We start from the raw sequence: 19,229 nt of genomic DNA, 5'->3' as shown, positions 1-19,229 counted from the left end.
TGGCACTGAACAGGATATGTCATCATTAAATTTTTGTGCACAGACCACTTTAATGTTAGCTTAAATATTTTTTCTACAAATGGGGGCTGGGGTTGTGGCTCAGTGGTAGAACACTTGCCTAGCAAGGTAAGGCACTGGGTTTGATCCTTATCACCACATAAAGATAAATAAATAAAGGTATACAATATATATGTGTATATATATACATGTATATATGTTAATTCATTATGTATATACATGTATATATGCATACATATACTATATATGTTGTATATAGTATATTGTATATACTATATGTGTATATATGTGTATATATACATGTGTATATACAAATATGTGTATATATGTATTTTATTTAATCATTTATTTACATATCAAATTATTTATATATATGTAAACACACACAAATATATATATATATATATATATATATATAAGATTTTTCCTAAAAATACGTCTGTTCTGGTCAAGGAGAACCAGCATATTTGTAGGAAAACATGCAAACTGTACATACCTAAATTAGTTTTTCGTTCAGTGTGCTCTGGTGTTAGACCAGAAGCCAGGATGAATTAATTTTGTATTCTGTGTTTCAAGGTCATAGCATTTCTGTAGTACTAAGCAGTCCAGAGAGGAAGAAAAAGAATGTAGAAACTGTGTCAGGAGAGGAGATAATAAAGAAGCATAAGTGGAGGAACTGTAGTTGGTGGGCACTCTGTGGAGCTGTTTTAAGCTTAGTTCAAACTAATTTATGATGCATTTGGTTTGTGTTTAAACACTCATTTCTACTTTGTATCTTCCAAAGTTCTATGATACACAGTAAGTATTCTACATACAACATACTCTGCTACAAATAGCTGCAGGGTTTATTTGGCTCTAGCTGTGATGATAATGAATTAACATGGACTGGTGGTTTAGGCAACAGAAAAATTATTTGTTCACAGTTCTGGATCCTGGAAGGCATAGATCCCAAGATCAGATGCCACAAAGCCAATTGCTTCCCTGGCTTACAGATTTCACCTTCTGTGTGTGTGTGTGTGTGTGTGTGTGTATTCATATGCACACACACATATTAGTAGTATTATATATAGACAGAGAACTATAATTATATGTAACATTGGGATTTATTATGTCATATCCATGCATGTACTTAACATAATTTGATCAATTTTCACTACCTTCTCTTCCCCTTCTTCCTCCACCTGATCTGCATGCCCTACTCTACTGATATCTCTTCTATTACTACTGCTACTGTCATCATCATCATCATCATCATCATCATTGTAGTTAGTATATTATAATTATATATATCAGGAATATATATATATATTCATAGATGAACATAAACTAATTTGTAGGTTTAATTCTCTAGTCCTTCTCCATGCCCACTCCTCCTCCCAGCCAATTTCTTTTCTCTTCTGGTCTTCCTTTTATATATTTTTTACTCTTCTTCCATATGTAAGAGAAAACATTCAACCCTTGGCTTTCTGGGTCTGTCTCATTTCATTTAGCATAATGTTCTCCACTTTTCCTTACTAGCAAATAGCATGATTTCACTCTTTATGACTGTGTAAGATTCCATTGTGTATATATACCGCATTGTCTTTATCCATACATCTGTTAACGGGTACATAAGCTGGTTCCATAACTTGTCTATTGTGAATTGGGCTACTAGAAACTTTGCTATGCATATATCATGATAGCCTGCTGATATTAGTTCTTTTGAATACCAAGGAGTGGGATAGCTGGGTCATCTGATGGTTCCATTCTTAGTCTTTTGAGGAATCCCCATGCTGCTCTCCACAGTGGTTGTACTAGATGTTCCATCAATAATGTATACACTTACTATTTTCTCCACATTCTTGCCAACATCTGATCAGGTATTTGTATTCTTGATGATTACTATTCTAACTAGAGTGAGATGAAATCTCAAAGTAATTTTGATTTGCATTTCTCTGGATGCTGAAGATGTTGAATATTTTTCATGTATTTATTGGTCTTTACTGTTTATTTAATGTCTATTTAATTCATTATTTAATTTAAGCTAACTGTTTTCTAGTATATGTCTTTAAGAACTTTGTCAAGGATTAAGTGACTGTATCCATATGGATTTGTCTCTGTGTCATCTATTCCATTGGTCTTCATTTCTGTTTTTAATGTCTGTTTTATGCTACGCTATTTTTGATACTATAGCTCTATATTATAATCTGAGAGTGGGGATTAGGATGCCTTCAGCATTTTTCTTGAACTATTAAGGTTTGTGTATTTGGGGTTGTGTGTGTTAAGTTCTTTATATATTTTATTTATTTTGGATACTACTTAGTAGTCCAATCAATAAATGGATAAATGAGTTAAATAGACATTTCTCCGGATTGTTTTGGCTATTCTAGGTCTTTCATTATTCCATATAAGTTTTAGGACCATTTTTTCTAGTTCTATGAAGAATGTCGTTGATATTTTGATGGAGGATTGCATTGAATCTGCACATCACTTTTGGTAATATGGCCACTCTCACAATATTAATTCTGAGTATCCAAGAATGTGGGAGGTCTTTTCAACTTCTATGGTCTCCTTTAACTTCTTTCTTAATACTCTATAATTTTCATTTTAGAGGACAGACAGCTTGCCTTCTTTTTGTGTGTCCCTGTGGCCTTTTCTCAGGACATGCCTGCACAGAGAAGACTATCTTTCTACCTTTTTTTTTTTTCTTTTTTATAAGGCCACCAATCTTATCTAACTAGAACCCTACCCTTATGCCCTCATTAACCTTAATTACCTCCTAAAAGTCCTATCTTAAAATATAGTCACTTTGAAGTTTAAAGCTTCAACATACATATTTGGTAAGACACAATTCAGTCAATAGCATTCCATGCCCATGACTCAATGAGCATTTTTAAGGGAAAAAAAAAAAAAAGTCTCCTTAATTTAGGAAGACTTTAGGATAGGAAAATGCACAAAAGACAGAAACAGAAGAGAGAAAGAAATTTTTTGCTCTTGGCTGACAATTGTTAAAATATTTTTAGTATTTGGGATATTTTGGAAAGTCTCTTAAGCAGATAATCTTAAATAACGTGAAACAAAAACAAAAGTTGCCACAAAGGAGATCTATTATTCCTTCTTTTTTACTGAAAGCTATTAATTCATAGCAAATAAAAAATAAAGATATCTTTCACTAAAATTTTTCTTTGGGTTCTAATGGCATGTAGTTGGCTTATCATGGCAAGAATTTAGGACTGCTTCAAACATTTCCTATAGTAAAATATTTTTTAAATGATCTGATTATTATTTATTTTCAATAATACTCAGAACATTATTTACAAGTGAATACTGAATAAATACATCTGAGCTAAATCCAATATTGAAAATTGTATACCAAGATTACCAAGAAAACATTTGTCCAACAATTTTCTTTAATCACTTGTTCAGTAAGGAGAAGCCACTTCTTATAATGGGGAAAGAAGTGGTCTAGGGCACCATTCAGCAAAGCAATGGTGCTTATACAGACACCCATATTTTAAAAATAGAAATGGAGCTGAAAGGAAAAGGGTCTTTGATGGCTTGCAGCACAACCATCAAAAATTCTAAGCTGCATAGTAATAAGCTGCACATACAATGGGGCAAATGTTTGTATTAATCATCCAATGACACTTTTCATGTTCCCTGTTCCTTCTTGGGTGATTGAAAGAGAAATCATGTGGTCGGAATTTCTAAATTAAAAGAAATAGAAAGAATTATTAATATATTCATTTTTAACAATAGAAATGGGAAAAATAAGGTGTTCTAATAATATTCTTAAATTTGAATTTCATTCCTGATGGATAGACATTTTAATTGAGCAAAGCCAGGAAATTTATTCAGCAAAAGGATACATCAGGCAATTTCTCTAATTCTAAATGTTTGTAAACTCTATTGGGTTTCCATGCCATTTCTAACTGACACTTTTATAGATAAATATAGTATAGTCCAACAAAATATTCAGGAGAGAAGAAAAAAATTGTGTATTTATTCAATGTTTATTAAACTCTAAGGTGCATTTGGATCACCTTGTAATATTATAAATGTGAAACTCCTGATTGATTGTCTCTAAGAATCTGTATTTCTGCCAACGTCCCAAGTGAGGTGCCTGAGACATTACCTCAAGTATCATTACAATGAACAAGAGATAACATCAGGAAATATTCTACAACCCCAGTAAGCATACATCTTCCTTGGAAAATATAAGAAAAAAAAATTCGTATTATAAGGACAATGAATTTACATAGCAATAAAGCAATACATTTAGGAAGTCCTCCTAGGGTATTTCAAGTCTAGATCAATGCTATAGAAACAGAACAAATCTGATATGGGATGTGATCAAGGTGAGACATTCTGTAGCAGACATTCTATGAGGTAAGACATTCTATTATTATTAGTGGGTAATATGACAATAATAGTGAAGTTAAGGTGTAGAGCACCTTGGTTGCCTAGAGTGTTTATTCGGAGTCAGCTTGGCTTAAGTCTACCAGCAATCTGAACCACTTTGTTTTAAACTATTCAATATCTCTCCCTTAGAAGAAAAGATAATACAATTTAATAGGTGAATACAAAAATAAATTGTAAATGTTCTATGATATCTTTCATATTTGACTGTGTACACTTTGCTGTAGGACATAAATGCATTGGGGTTCTGATGCAAATTATTCATTATAAGACCTAAAAAATAATAAAAGTAGTTCTTAAAGTAATGATTTAGGGCTTGAATTTTACATGTTTTCCAAGGGCCTTTATGACTATACATAATTCATGAACCCGTAGTTCTGTAATGTTTGAAATTTTTCCCCTCAAAGTGTTTTTTAATGATTGGGTCACATGGCCAGAACAGTCCTTTAATGTCTCTCTTTTTTCCTGGTTTACCATTTTTCCATTTTGCTTAGGAATACATTAGCCTCTGCTACATACCCTCAAAATATCTACTCTTATAATCCACTTGGAACACAGAATGAACAGGGGGACCTTATTGAATATCATATATTTAAGATGGCTAAAATGGATAGAGTTAAAATGGGAATGGCATATTTGTATACACAATAAAGATGAAAAGATGGTCAGTGTGCATACAGCAATGTATACTAGCTGAACATCTATCATTGTGCAGGCAAACATGTTTATTAAAAACTAAAAAGGCATGCTGAACTGAGATCATGTACACCTTTCTATTTGAAGACAAATGATTTTCATTCTTTAAAAATGAAAACTTTTCAATTTTGAATAAATAGTTCATTCTATGTGCATGTTAGTTTGCTTTAACTTTTTGGAGGCTTTTTTTTAAGTTGTAGATGGACACAATATCTATTTTTTATGTGATGCCTAGGATCGAACCCAGTGCCTCATGCATATGAGGCAAGTGCTCTACCATGAGCTACAACCCCAGCCCGTGGGGGCTTTCTTTTTACATGTTGTAGGAAGAATTGAGAGACAGAATTTTAATACTGGTGATCTTCATTTTGTCTATCAAAGTATTAATTACTATTTTTATATCTGATTCTTAACAGTCCCAACTTGTTTGATACTTGATAAGTGGAGTAAAACAATCATTCTTGGTTATGTCAAATGAAAATATTTGTGAATATTTGAATTTTAAAGAATATACTATCGATCAAACTAAAGTTTAATGCATCCATGAAAGCTTAATCTTTGTGATACTTTATTAAACATTGACTAATATAAAATTGGGATTTGGAAAGATTCTTATTTTGTTTATTACACAGGCTTCTTTCTCCTAGGAGAGTTCCTCTGTATTAATTGCTTCTGTGCTCAGATGCTTCTAATTATTAACCTGCAGGTGTCTCTAATCACTGAGTCTTCCAGCAGAGTTTTGTTTGAGGGCCATTAGCTGTGATGCTTAATTACAATACACTGTACCTAGTTTTGTGTACTGTTTGATCTTTCAGATGGCTTCCCAGACCTCAGAAAACAGTCATTGGCAATCATTTTCTGCAATTAACCACTGTGCCCTATATCTCTTTCTCTATTATTAAATTGGATCAGAGTGTAGAGAATTCTACAAGATCCATTCCTTAAATCTGAAGACATGAGGCACTAAGATATAGCTAATGCCACTTAATCTCAAAGATGTCAAGACCAAAGAATGATCATTTCCTCCCATATTTTCAATTCTGAAAGCTGAAGTACATATAAGGATGTACAGAGTCACTGAATCTTAAAGTGTGCAGTTTTCCAAAATACTTATTCTTGCCTTTTAAAGAAAGAAAAAAAAAAAAAAAACAGGTCAGCAGTAGACTTCAGCTTAAAAGACAGTTACCTGCTTCTGGGCCTCCCTCATCTGCAGCACTGCATTGCTGACCACTCATTTGCCAGGCCACAGTTAAATATTTCAGGAATATGAAAAATTAAAGTGATTGGAATAAAGTTGATGTTGCTTTTGAAGTACAAACTTATGTATCTTCTATTTCACATCAGAGCAAATTGCATATTGAATAAAAATCAACATGCAAATAAAGATGTCCATAGGTTTCTCCTACTCAGAGTGCTCATTTGGATCTCTGAATATGTCTTTTGACCCAGACGTGGCATCTAAATGGGGCCCTGTGATTATGGCCTTGACTAAGGCAGAAAGCAGGGAGGCAAGGTCTGATGCTGCGATCAAACAGTTCTGTCTGGTGGTTTCCAAGCCTGCTCTGGTAATTACTGTTTAACTTGACTCAGCAGGATCACCAGGGCATCTGGAGGTGGTAGGTTGGACTTTATTGTGGGTGATACTTTTTTTGCTTTGCTTCTGATTTGTTGGTTGTAAGTTTGGGAGTTGGTGCTGTTATTTAGAATCGTGGCTTTCACAGTACAGATCTCTGCAGGGGTGAAACAAGTGTCTGGCAGTCTGTTCATGTTATATTTAAAATCAAAATTATTAAATATTTTCAGAGTATCATTTATCTGTCTGGGTTTTCCCTATAGACGTAAAGTTAATGTTTAGCACATTTGGCAATATAATGACATCATGTGTCTCCCATGAAAAACCCACTCCAACCCTGGCCTGTACTATAAATACATCTGTAATATCAAAATAGCTTTTGAAAACACTTTAGATGTTTCTTTCTTGAAAACAGAATTGTTTTTAGCACCTTTGGTAACCATTACCTATATTGCTTAGCATGCTCAACAAAAAAATGCCCCAAGTCACAAAAAATAAAATTAACAAAAACATACAGTTCTAAAATACAATTTTAGGATATGGTTACATGATTTTTAAAAATCTGTCAACAAATTACTGGGAGAGTTGTTATCTTTATTTATTTATTCACAATTATTTACTGCATTTGTTTGTTAAATTTATCTTCCCATCTGTGAAATACAAAGAAAATTTATTCTCGTACTTTAGTGTTAGGAAACTCAAATGTTGTCATATTGGAAACTCAATTTTTACATATAAGCTTTAAGATGCCCTCTCTTTGAGTGAGAATTTTGAAATGAATAAATGTTAAACATGATACTTTAACCTTTTATTCACAGTCTTCTTAATTAGTTTCCATTATCAGTTTGTTATGTGTGTTGGTATCACTTGTGTCTGTAAAAGGATATTAACCTGGAGTCCTGCCCAAAGGAGAATGGCCTCTTTTCTTTCATAATCTAAATAAAAGTATAATCATCACTCATTAGATTGCATACTTTGGGGTTACTCTGAATTTTATAAATTATCAGGTAACTATTTAAAATAAAATTCAGTCTTCTGCAAATAATTGCCTAGAATAATGAAAGATGATGGTATTTATAATTCACTTCATAATATATAGAAGTGACTGATTTAAATCCTCCTGAAATTTTTATATGTTGTTTGTTTCAATTTAGTATTAAAGTCTGCAGCATCTAAGTCTGCATCATGAGCCTGCAGGAAAAAAAAATTAAGTATGCAAAAATAATAAAATAAGATTGAAACATACTGTTAATTAATAACACTCCAATCATGTTCACATTTTGTGATTTATATAAATGATCTTAAACTTTGTAGTCTTTGTCAAAGCCTATAATATTCTGGGAATACAATCTACAGGCCTGTTATCTGAACTCTTTATTCTAATCTTCCTGAATAATGAGGCGACTTCAGTATATTGATGGTGTCATTTTCTGGTTTTTATCCTCAACAGAAGCATATGATGAAAACCATTTATCTCAAACCAATTTAGTACCACAGTGTAGAAGATAGTAAATGGAAAGGAATCTTGTATTATGATTTATTTCATGCCATATGATCTAAGGTTGCTAACTATCCATTTACTTTATCTGGTGCCCAATACAAGATGGTCTAATTAAATTCTTATGTCCAAGGACTAGCTATTATCAAAGCAATGGTTTCCTAAAAAGGTTAAAAACATTTAATGCAGACTTTGTCCTGGAATTTGCTGAACGGTGTTCTTTTCTTCAAGAGTTTTGTTTAAGAGAGTCCTCAACTTAAATATTCAAGTTGAAACTATATCCAGGCTATAGAACAATGCTGTGAGCAAAATACAGTTCTAGAACTAGACACCAGCTGATTTAAAATGGCCCTTTATCTTTCATCCTTTGTAATCTATTGCACATCCTTAAAAATTAATAAACATTTATCAACCCTCTGGGAGAGCACACTAGGGTGTTTAATTATCTTTTTTTTGCTTTGTATGAGCATAAACATTATTATGAATTTTCCAAGTGGCACATCTTCACTTGCTTTGTTTTAATAGATAAAAAGCTTCTTAATAGAAGTTAAGTTTAAATTCAATATAATTATGTTTTATAATATAACAATTACAAAATATGTAGAAATATTCTCACTGTTGGCATTTTGAGATTATATGTATGTATGTATGTGTGTGTGTATATGTGTGTGTGTGTGTGTGTGTGTGTGTGTGTATATATATATATATATATATATATATATATATAGAGAGAGAGAGAGAGAGAGAGAGAGAGAGGGATAAGATTTTATGTGGAAGTATACATAATTTTAAGAAGTGTTTGTCATTCTGTTATCTTCCACATTGCACTATATGTTAGATGAATGAGAGAAAGTTGCCTCTCATGGAGCTGGCTTTCTAGCATAGGAGACAGTTCTGGAAAGAACTAAATACAGTACTCTCCAGCTAGAACACCACTGTAACACAGAAGCCCTTTGCACAGGGCAGCCAGGATGTCAAATCAGGAGTTACCAAGCAGTGTTCCCAGGACTATGACTCCATTGGCTTCCAATTAAAACATCAAATCAAGGGAATAGATTTCACTTAGTAAACCACTAGAATGCTAGGGCTGTTTCAGTTTTCATCTTCTTATTATTCCTAATATGTTTCTCTTAGGTTATATTGTAATATTTCCTATTTTAATACTAATATTAGTGCCTCTCAGGGAAATAAAACATTATATCCAAATAGGAGACAGCCAGGCTGTGGAGGGTGTCTGACTGCTAGATTTCCCTAAATAGTAATAACAGACAAATTAAGCTTCCCGCCTATAACATTAAAAGATGAAATAAAGGCAGAGAGTATGCTTATATTTTTTTGAGATGACCTGATTCAGTAGAGTTGATTCTCATACCTAATCCAACTCTATTAAATAAACAAAGAATGACAGTGAGCCTGAAAAGATCAAGAGCCAAAATGATAGAAGGAACATGTAAATGACAGAAGGTTTTCTTGTGACTGAAGCCATGGAGAAAATAATTACTAATCAAGACAGATAGTGTCACATAGGTTTAAATGAACAAAGTATCTATATGTAATAGTGTCCCTAGTGGATAATTTAAATAATGTTCACATACAATTTTGACTGACCTTAGTTTTTATCTTATTGAGTGACATAAGAACTTATGAGAAAGTAAAATTCAACTGCAAAATAAAATCTTTACACACAGGTGACTTTTGAATTGAGCCTTGAGGATGTATGAAACTTAGTGGATGAAAAAGGCAAAAGGTCATTTTGGTAAATACATATTTACTAAATGAACATACAAAGTATTTATCTAGGGCTCATAAATTTCAAAGATCCAGTTGTACAACAACGTGGCATGAGTATCACACAATTTATTAGCATTAGAATTAATAAGCAAGATGAGCCACTATTCCTACTCAAACTATTCCAGAATATGTACCATGTAAAAATTTCAGTATTCAAACATAAGAGAATTCCTTGTTCGTAAGTACACCATCATGTTAAGAGAACTCAAATTAGAGGCTGTATCAGAGAAGACTAAAAGAAGTGGATAGTACTTGCAAACTGCATCAGATACCTCTTGGTGCTAAGAATCTCTTAGTAAAATCTCTCACTGGGACCCTTGAACACTTAACCTCATTCCAGATACTGCAGCTCCTGATTGGTTTGAGCCACCATGCCTTCATATTTCTTATGCCCCCATGGCACAACTCACCTTCCTCCTTCATGTTTTTCTATTGTTGCAGAGACATGAGGTACCATGGGGACACATTAGGGCTTCCTTGAGTACAACCTGAAATGGTGTGTGGAGAAAGGGACGAATGAAAAGGGGGTTCATATAATGGCCGTGAAGTAAACCTGTGATGATGGAAATGGAAAGGCTAGATATACTGTTCCTTGCCCCAAGATAGATGGAGATACAGTAGTTCATAATACATTTTAAAGATGGAGTAGTTATGCTTGATAAAAAGTATAGTCAGGTTGTAATGTGTTTTCCTAGCTTTCCTCTCCCTGTTTCCCTTTTTTCTCATTCTGACTTCCTTGGAAGGGTACTTTCTAATAAAGTACACCAGCAGATAAGAGTTTGCTGAATTTCTATGCCCTAAGGGCTAAGAAAATAACACACACACACACACACACACACACACACACAATAAATCCATTGGATTATGGACAACTTTTAAACAAAGATTAGAAAAACAATGACAAAGAGTTTATCGCAACAATTTATATTAGGATTATATTATGATTTAAGGAGTAAACTTTTAATAGACTTTAGCTTTGCCATTTTTCTAAATACAAAATCTTTCTCATCCAAAGCCACAGTAAAGAAGTCCAGCCTCTAAGATGGTGTTTGGTCTTGTAACTACAGCAAAATTATCTGGCTACTTGAGAAATATGAGATATCATAATTTGAACTTTTGGTAGATGCTGTTTACCATGGGTTGAAAACTTAGGAAACCTTCTTAAAAAAATCATCTAACTGAAAAAAAAGAGAAGTGAATAGAAGTGGTAAGGGAGGCAGAAGTGAGAAACCAGAGGTACTATTAACAGAATGGCCAGGAGCCAGGAGAGAATGGTCAAGCTCTAAAGTGGCAGGTAGGGGAGTGGTTTGAGATAAAACCACAGCAGAGGGAAACATGAAGTATGGCCAGCAGCCACATGTCATGCCTTCAGTGTAAATTAACTAGAAGTAAGCTTTTCATCCTTCAGGCTCATAAGCCATATTGAAATGCTTTATAGCTCATAGTCACCATGTTGGACATGGGAGAAGCATGACAGAATGTTCTGTGGAGCAGAACTTAGCTAGATTCTGGAAGGCACATCAAGACTTATTTTTTTAATGAAATAACTATATATACAGACAGGTTTTAAGTAGGAGTGCTTTTTTAAAGTACCTATTTAAAGGGAAAACTCTGATGCCTGTATTGTTCATTTTCTGACTATTAGAAAGATTGCTCTGTCCTTGCGTTAGGAAGCATACTTTAGAATTGACATAAGAAAAGCACTGGACTAAGTCCTAGTCCCAAATTAGCCATGTAATCTTAGGGAAATCTTATGATTTCATGGGTCTCTGTTTTCTCAGCTATTAAAGGCAGACATTAAACTTCCATGCTCACTTATTCTGACCCCTAGGTAATAAAAATAAAGAACGAAATAAAGTGAAAAATAAGTTTAAGAGAGAGGTTAAAACTTCTTTTCAGAACACCTTCAAGTGAGTCATCAGGTGTAGTGGGAGCACATCCAGGGCAGTACAGTGACAGGTGGGAAAAGCAATATGGAGGAGAGGTAGGAGTGGGCTGGTCTGCCTCCTCCATCCTACCACCTCCACATACCATTCAAAGCTGTTTGGATTCTTATTGTGTGGAGAAATCCTAGTATTGTTGTATTAAATTTTTTTCTACTTAAAATGGTTGTCTCTGACATATTTTCTGAGATTCTCTGATTCTGGATTTCATCACCAATATTTACTTGCAATCATATGGTGGGTGAAATAAAAATGCACTTTCCATCATGAACTTTCACCCCTCAATCCTTAGCAAGTCATGTCAGGTAGCCATGTTAGATTATGTAATCTCAGGCCTAGATTCTTATCATACCTCACTCTGATTACTAGCTATACAAGGTAGAATCTGAAAGTCATTTGATAGATGAAGTTTATTACATAGGAGTTTGAACTAAAATGTCCCTTTCTTTAAAATTCTGTGACTATAGATTTTCATTCATCTAAATCTTAAAAATCCAAATATTTTGGTGACTTCACCTATATACAAATTAAAAAGCAAGAATCTGAACAGAGAATAAGATCTAAAAAGAAATCTTATAAATTGATTCAATTAGGTATTATGATGGTAAATATTAAAGAATTAGAATTAATAATTATTTTGCCATTATGCTTAATATGGGTAATCACAAAAATGGGTATAAAAATCAAAATAAATACATATAAGAATTAGATATAGTTTTATAACAACTGTAACCAAACCAGTAAGTATACTCCATCAGGATTATGATTGAAACAATGTATGGAAAGAGTTGTATTTTCTAGTTTGTATTTACGGTATGACATCATAATCTTTACCATTTACAAACCCCCATCTACATATCACTGTTAACAAATGCCTTTAATTATCTCTTACCACTGGAAGATTTCTGGCTCCAGGTTTAATCAGTGCCAGCAGGAGTTAAAAAAAAAAAAAAAAGCAGATTTATTGGTTCATTTTCTCTTGTGAAGGTTCACACATGTGTAATGTTTAAAATCCTCTAATCTCTGCATAACTTCTCTAGTTCGGACTTCCTCCAAAAAAATATTATCTGTGAAGAACTAATAACATTTAACATAAGAGCCAGTTTTTCCTGAAGCTTATAGTCCCTTCAAAGTTGACAGATTGTTTGGTCAGAATCTTTTAGAAAGTTCTTCATAAGTTTTATTTATTCTTCACACAATTTACACACCACAGCAGCTCCTCTGTTGGAACTAGGCCGACACAACTTCCTATGAGCTTTTCCAAATCAGATCTGTGCCCCTGGGGCTTGACTGATGATAAGTGCTGAGAATCTGATTCGTATTTGCAGTGAGAGAGAGAAACCCTTTCCTCAGCCAAACTGATTATTGAGCTGAGACTGACTCACTGGCTCTGTGTAGGGACGGATCTTCAGTCTTGGCAGTGGATTCTCAAAGCCACCTATAGGAAGGAGATTGGAATATAGGTGCTATTTTTTTTTTTTAAATACTGATAACTTGTTAAGGCACAGATTCCTTTAAGAAATGGATATAAGAAATATTTAAGTAAAATCTATCTACAATACTTACAAGACCATAGATCAGGATAATCAAGGGATATCTTATCTTGAAGGCAGCTTTCTTATTTTAGGATTTAAGGAGACCAAAAGGATAATCTCATAAAGACATGTTGATAAAACATGGTAAGAATATTTTATGTTTAGAGATCAACATTTCAACTCCTGGAAATCAATTCAATAGCTCCATTTTATAGTGGCAATATTAGAATAATAATATTATAGTCATATAGCAAACATTTATTTAATACATATGTGTGCCAGTTTCTGTTCTAATTACTGGGGAAAAGAAAGAAGAGATGAAAACACCTGTTCAGATTACTCTTTACTAGGGAAGACAATAACAGATATTTAGGTAAAATATAATGTCTGTCACAAAGAGGTCTTCGAAAAATCATTTTAAAGGAAATGGGAATAGGAACTGCTCAAGTTTAGGAAGTTTTTGTTGTTATTGTTGTTGTTGTTTGAGTTTTGGATAGATATTCAGGGGGTTTTCTTTAAAACATGACATTTCAGTAAATGATGAAGGAGCTGAGGTAGCAAGTTTCCCTCAGAGTGCTCAGAGTAGAAGGAATGAGTTATGCAAAGGAAAGGGGGAATTTATCACCAACCAATAAAATCCATGTGGCCATTGTGAGGACTTTGCTTCTATTTTCCCTGTAACAGGAAGTCATTTAAGGACCCATCATCATCTGAATTATGTTTTCACAGGATTATTCGACACTGGAAACAGACAGGAATGGGGAGACTGGTTAGGAAGATGGTTCAATGACCCAGGAGAAATAGGCTCATGGGTTACTGAACCATTCCCATGTGCCCAACATTGCACCAAGAATTTTAATGATGCATCTCTTTTAATTCTAACAACAATCCAAGCAATATCAATATTGTTATTAGTCTTTACTTGTTAACAATAGGAAATTCAGGCACAGATGAATAAAGTCAACAAACATTCTATATTACAGTCAGGATTTGAAACCTTTGACTGTTTCAAGAACCCACATAAAATAAAATATAATGTCAATTCACCACCATACTACCTAAAGTCAGATACAGACCACTGCTAGATTGGGTAGAATTTTTAATTGTACAAATCTGTGTGGTACAATGCCATAATTTGATACATGCCTAGTATGGAATTATCAAAGTGGTATAGCAAACACTTTTATCTCCTTAAACATTTTATGAGTTTTGAATTAACTTGTAAGAAATGTACATGTTTATGGAGCATAGTCTGATACTTCAATATATAAAAGATTATCAAAGGTGTTCTGCTCATGTCCTCCCCCTTTCAAGATCATCATTCCAAAGGTTTCTGTTTAGGGCTTGAAATTTTCTTGGGATGATTTTGAGTGTGTGTGTGTGTGTGTGTGTGTGTATATACAATGAATTAAAGATTTTCATAATTTAGTTTATTGATTATTAAAAACCACTTTTTTCTATATTGACATGATTCTGGAATTTGATGAACAGTCAGTTTTAATAAGCAATGATGATTTTTTTCTTTATTTTGTGATAAGGAATCAGACATTCTCTTTAAATAACAACATCTGTGCATCTGTCTGTCTACGACTTGCCACTCATTTCTTCTCCTCACCTGCTATGATGGATAGGTTATCTCATTATTCACCTTGGTTAATGCTTCCAATATCTTACCATAGGTATAATGTTTTAGTGAAGGTTTCAGGTAGATACTTTTCATCAAATCAAAACATCTCTTTCTTTTCCTAAGTTGCTATACCATTTTAAAGTCAGGAATAGGATTCTTAGGAAACCTATGACAACAAAGCTATAAATATGGGCATTCTTTTAAAAATAAAAATTTTTGTAGTCATAGATAGACAGAATAACTTTGTTTATTTTTATGTGGTGCTAAAGATTGAACCCAGTGCCTCACACATGCCAGGCAACCACTCTGCCAATGAGCTACAGCCCCAGCCCCTGGCAGTCTTAAAGAAGATGAAAAGGGGGGGAATGTCTTAGGGCAGCATGCAGAACTTGGCTTGAATCTCTGGTTCCATTTGCCGGTGACCATGAGGACACCACACAAAGCAGGGACATCAATAGCACACAGAAGTCTATACTCCTAAACAGCTTCTCTAACACCATTCATCACTCTGTCTTAAATCTCTGTGATTCTGTATCTGCCAATATGATACATCTAACACTATAGTGTGATTTGGGACTACTTATCTCCCATTATTCTGCCCTCTCATCACTTCAAAACATAAACTCAAAAATAAAATGTTCCATTTGAACTGTCATTTTTCTGTCTATCCTGTCTAGCTCATCCAGTACTGAGATGACAGAAATAATTCCAACTGTTTCAGATTTCCAATTAATGGACATTCTTCTACCTTTATTATTGTTCTCATCTTACTGAAATTTCCTAGTCCAACATTATACTGTAATTACTCCCTTCAACCCAACATCTATTTGGGTTGCTATGTCTCTCCTCATTGCCCTTTTCATCTAGCAAAAATGCAACCCCTGTGAAAATTTTTTAATCTGCTATTACCAGCCTAGTTGGAGCAAAACACAAACAGGCTGAATTGATTCATTTTAGATTCATGATTATATTTTAGGCAGTTTTCTGTCACAGTAACAAATGCCTGAGATAAATCAACTTATAAAGAGAAAAGGTTAATTTTGGCTTAAAGTTTTGGAGGTTTTAGTCCATGATTGAATGATTCCATCACTTTGAACAGAGACATTACAGCATGGACTTTTGGTTGAATAAAGTTGCTCAATTTCAAGACCCGGAAGTAAACAAAAGACAAGAAGAGAGCCCAAGGTCTCACAATCCCCTTAGAGAGCATGCTCCTAATAACTCAAAGATTCCCTACTAGGCACCACCTCTTGAAGATTCCACCACCCCCCATAGTATCAAGCTGGAGACCAGGTCTTCAACACCTGGACCTCTGGGGTACATTCCAGTTCTAAACAACAGCAAATGACCTTCAGTGTCACCAGAAATTCCACTTTCATTTCTCCAGCCAATTTACTTTTTCTCTTCAAAATGAATATTTCACACCTTCCTACTTTCTTCAAACCCTATAAGATGAATATTTCACACCTTCCTACTTTCTTCAAACCCTATAAGACATCATCTCTACTTATTTCTCTAAGCTGATAATTTTCTTGTTAGTTCATTGAGTACATATAAATAAATAAAAATTCTCACATGCTCTAATAACTCTTCAACCAATGACCTTAGCTCTATCTATATTTTGTGGTCAACCTCCTACCTCAAAAGAAAATTAACTATTCTGGTTTGTGCCCATGATGATCTCTTCTGATTGGAATTTTAGATGCCACCCCATTTTCATCAATTAAAATGTACATTTCTGGTTGTCATTTTAAAAATGTTATGCATTATTTTGTGAGTGATATTTTTGTATGTGTGTGGTACTAGATAACCCAGGGGTACTTTACCTCTTAGCTACATCCTCAGCCCTGTTTTTTAAGTTTTATTTTTAGGCAGAATCTGACTAAATTGCTGAGACTAGCCTCAAACTTACAATTCTCCTGCTTTTAGCCTCCTATGTCATTGGAACTGTGAATGATTCTGGCAATGTTATGCTCACCTCTTTTCCTTTTGATCAGACACATACATATGCTTATCCTATACATATAAGAGATATACACATATGATATACATGTATGTTTATGTTACATGTATCTTTTCACTTACATCTTAATAGCTATCTGACAGTAGCTAGAGAGATGCACACATTTCTTACTAGCTGCATTCACTTAAGTATTTCTATATCAGTGGGGAGGGCGAGATTGTCATAAACAAGTTTGGAGATGGAAAAAAGAAATCCTTCAGAATCATAATAATATCTCATTGAACATATGGATTATTTCATCCTGAAAGCTATACATTTGTATTTTTTATTTTTATAATAAAAACTTAATAATTATCCCTGTATATGAAATCTACAAATTCATAAAAGTTTTACCTAAATACTATGGAAAAGTTCATTTTCTCCATAGTAGGGACTAATAAGGAATTCCCTTGAGCAATTGGTATTTCTTTCTGAAGTTTTACTCTATTCTCTTTTTATAGTGGTATTCATTTGAGGGAACAAATCCCTTTCTCCTACCTCATGAAACCTACTACCAATAATTGGCATTATAATTTGTTAATTCAATGCAGTTTAGATTCCATTAGGCATTTTGTATATAAAAATGATTTTTCAAAGGTTTTGATATTTCAAAACATTATCCCTATGGATCAAAAATATGACAACTGAAATTCCAGTTATATGATGCTGTTGTTGATGTCTTCTAAAGCTAATAAATGCCTCTTAAATCTTAAACACTTCTGATAGTGTATCTCACTATTCTCAATTGTTATGTCAAAATTTATAAGAATGTTGCTGTCTTGATACATTTTTGTAGGCAAAATATTCCAATTGTTGTTATGTAATTCTTTCCATTCAATAATGAGATATAGTGTCTGAAGAATGTATTTGCTCCCTGTGTTTTTAACTGATATTGGCAGTATTGTCCAATAAAAAAGATCACTGAGAATAAACTATCTTATGACCTGTGCTGTAGTAGTCAGAGCTAATTATCATAGCCAGTTGTCACTGAATAGTGCCAGGCTCCTGAATTGCTTCCTAACTAAAAAGAGCTCCAAGTCAATTTTAAACCTGTTCAGAGACATTAAATTTATTTCCTGTGTAGGTAAAAGTCAGAGATCCTGAAGAAACATGACCATCTAACACTAGTCACTTAAATACAGTTGGATTAAGTCAGAAAAAAATTAACTTAAAAAATACAATTTTTTCAATTGAATCCAAAGCAAATAGAATTATATTTCTTTGAAAGAACTAGCATGGTTTTATTTTAATTTGAGTTTTGCCCTTTTAGAGAGTATAGCGGGAAATTATTTATGTTAAATCTTTTTATAATGAGACTGTTAGTAAAAGTTAAAATCACAAGTTAGATTTGTAGCTTCAAGTTAAGATAATCCTTCAATGGAAAATATATTTTTTTCTCCTTTTCACTTTTCTCTTGTATTCCTTCTATTATCCGATTTTTGCTTCCTCTTTCTTATATTTTCTTTTTGAAATATCATATTAACAATTTTCTCTAATGTCTTTACCCTAGCACTCTTTATCTCTGTAAGGAAAACATACGATAAATTGATCATTCAACTTCTTCAAGGAAAATAAATGTGTGTGCTGGTTGATACAATGTAGAATATATGCACCATACTCAAATCAATGTTAACTTGTAAATTATTTAAAATTTGGGATAGTACAAACAGAGACTATAGCATTGTGTGTTTGTGTACATACATATTAAAATAGCTTTGAGAAAATCATAGGAAACTTAAGGAATGGAAACTTCACTTCCCTTTGCATGGATAGTTGCAAGCTAAGTTCTCTGGAGCCTGCATTATCAAACTCAAGTAGCCAAAATAATTCAACTTATGATTATAACATAGAGCATTTAAGAAAAGGTACAGACACAACATATCGGAATCTATGGGACACAATGAAAGCAGTTTTAAGAGGGAAATTCATCGCCTGGAGGTCATTCCTCAAAAAAATGAAAAACCAACAAATTAATGAGCTCACACTTCATCTCAAAGCCCTAGAAAAGGAAGAGCAAAACAACAGCAAATGTAGCAGAAAGCAAGAAATAATTAAAATCAGAGCGGAAATCAACGAAATTGAAACAAAAGAAACTATTGAAAAAATTAACAAAACTAAAAGTTGGTTCTTCGAAAAAATAAATAAGAT

At 33.4% G+C, this 19,229-nt stretch overlaps 1 protein-coding gene across 19 annotated transcripts in view; it reads left to right on the top strand.

Annotated features, from left to right (window-relative positions):
* Robo2 (roundabout guidance receptor 2) overlaps nt 1-19,229 on the top strand; it is a 1,565,243-nt gene that overhangs the window by 856,729 nt on the left and 689,285 nt on the right. The window lies entirely within an intron of this gene.

This window comes from Marmota marmota, unplaced genomic scaffold (assembly GCF_001458135.2).
Source record: "Marmota marmota marmota unplaced genomic scaffold, marMar, whole genome shotgun sequence".
NCBI lineage: Eukaryota > Metazoa > Chordata > Mammalia > Rodentia > Sciuridae > Marmota > Marmota marmota.
This window is presented reverse-complemented; position numbering and strand designations above follow the sequence as displayed.